The sequence below is a fragment of the Microtus ochrogaster genome, unplaced genomic scaffold (assembly GCF_000317375.1).
Source record: "Microtus ochrogaster isolate Prairie Vole_2 unplaced genomic scaffold, MicOch1.0 UNK32, whole genome shotgun sequence".
Lineage (NCBI taxonomy): Eukaryota > Metazoa > Chordata > Mammalia > Rodentia > Cricetidae > Microtus > Microtus ochrogaster.
Genome location: NW_004949130.1, coordinates 2,719,487 through 2,721,637, shown reverse-complemented (window position 1 = coordinate 2,721,637; position 2,151 = coordinate 2,719,487).

The window sequence follows — 2,151 nt, the reverse complement described above, 5'->3', positions numbered from 1 at the left end:
GGTTAGGACCAGAGATTAGGGAAGGCTTTTAGGCCATAGCATAGGCAGACAGTTGTTTCTTCTTATTTATTTTAATTTATAATTTATTTTTATTTTATATACATTGGTGCTTTGCCTGTATGCATGTCTGTGTGAGGGTGTCAGATCCCCTGCAACAGGAGTTACAGGCAGATGTGAGCTGCCATGTGGGTGCAGGGAATTGAACCCAGGTCCTCTGGAAAAGTGTCCAGTGCTCTTAACTGCTGAGCCATCTCTCTGGCCCCAACAGACAGTGTCTTAACTCTGTCTCGGGGAGAGAGCTGCAATGGGTAAGGCCTGATTTCTCCAGGCTGCGGGAGCAGGTTTCTTGGGGTGACAACTGTCTCACAGGGTCACACAGTAACCCAACACTAGTCAAGGACAGGAAAGTCAGAGCTGCTTGTTTTTAAGGCTCCTGTCCTAAAGACGTCCTGCCAGTTTCTCTCTCTGTCTTTATCTCTTCCCCTCGGAGAGTTCATGCACAATAAAAGTGTCGCAATTACAATAAGCTCCTTTGGAAACACCTGACTTTATAGAATGAGATAACTTGGGGCTAGAGCCCCAGGAAAGCCCCCTGCCCCCAGTGATGGAGGATTAGAATCACTGCTTTCAACCCTGGGGACATGGGAGGAGAAGGAAGGAGTCTGGGCATTAGACACCACACAACTCTGAAACAAAACCACGCATGGTGACACAAGCCTGTTAGCCCAGCGGTCGGGAGGCTGAGGCAGGAGGAACCTGGGTGTAAGGAGAGCCTTGTTAGGAAGGACAATCTCAGTGCTGCAGAAACAAACAAACAAAACAAAGCAAAGGAACTTGACAAGGCAACAGCTTCTTGCAAAAAGGGTACCTGTGCCAAAACGTAAACCAGGTTAGCAAGCACAGAGGGCTGAAATGGCCTCTGCCTTTTATGCCTGGTGAGGCTAATGACCTTGTCTCATCCCATTGTCAGAGCTCCACAGTGTGATGTGATAGGCTAATGGGTGCAAAGAGTCAGGGGAGACCCAGGGAATATAAGCGCGGTTGAGCTGACTTTGATGGGAGGAAATAAATGCTTCATACAGTCTGTGCTCAGGAGTGCGCTCAAGGTCAGTCTAGATGACATGACAAGATATTGTCTCCTGAAAATAAATAGCAAGCAATAAATAAGTAAACAAACAAGCCTCTGTAATAAGACATTTGGTGTGGTTCTAAATTATTAAACCCATAGAAGTGCAGGGTGGGCGGATGGTATGCTTAAAGAGAGAAGGATGGCCGGCAGTGGTGGCGCACACCTTTAATGCCAGCACTTGGGAAGCAGAGGCAAGCGGATCTCTGTGAGTTCGAGGCCAGCCTGGTCCCGTGCTCACGTCTTGCCCCGCACATCTCTTCACCCGGCTATTCTTCTGTGTCCTTTATAGTAGCTTTTAAACAGGCTAGTTAATGTAAGTGAGGTAGGTGCTCTGTCTGGTTCTGACAGCAAATTATTAAGCCTGTTAACACAAAATAGACACAGTGTAATCAGAGCTTTGGGACAAAGTGCTGTTTCCAGCAGGACCAAAGGACTAGTATGGCTGTCCTTCCCTATGACCCAGCTAAGGAGGGTGATGCTGGAGAATTCAGAGAGGGGAGGAGGTCTGTGTAACGAAACAGTTCTAGCCAGAGCCAGGCCTGGTGCTGCCAGGCAGTTCTAAGAGGGTGTCATTGCTGTCGTCACTTGAGAGCAATACTCTAGATCCCATGAGATGGTTGCTCCTGCTACATGGTCTTGTAACCTCCCCACTGCGTGCAGACACTCACCCTCATTTTGAGGATCACCCATCCTGGGAGGCTTCACCATGACCTAGAGGTAGCTCAGTCCCTTGTCACAAGCTGTTTATTGATCAGACTTATTGATCAATCCTATTGATCAGTTCTGCTGTTCCGAGGTTACTGTAGGAAAGAGTTGTTGTAATAGGAGCGGTGGGGCTGCGTCCCCAGCAGCCAGGCCGCCTGGCTAGCTTATGCCCTGAAATAACAACACACAAATTGTATTCTTTTAAATACTGCTTGGCCCATTTCTTTCTAGCCTCTTCTAGGCTAATTCTGATATCCCGATCAACCCATCTCTAATAATCTGTGAGCACCGGTCTTACCGGGAAGATTCTAGCCTAC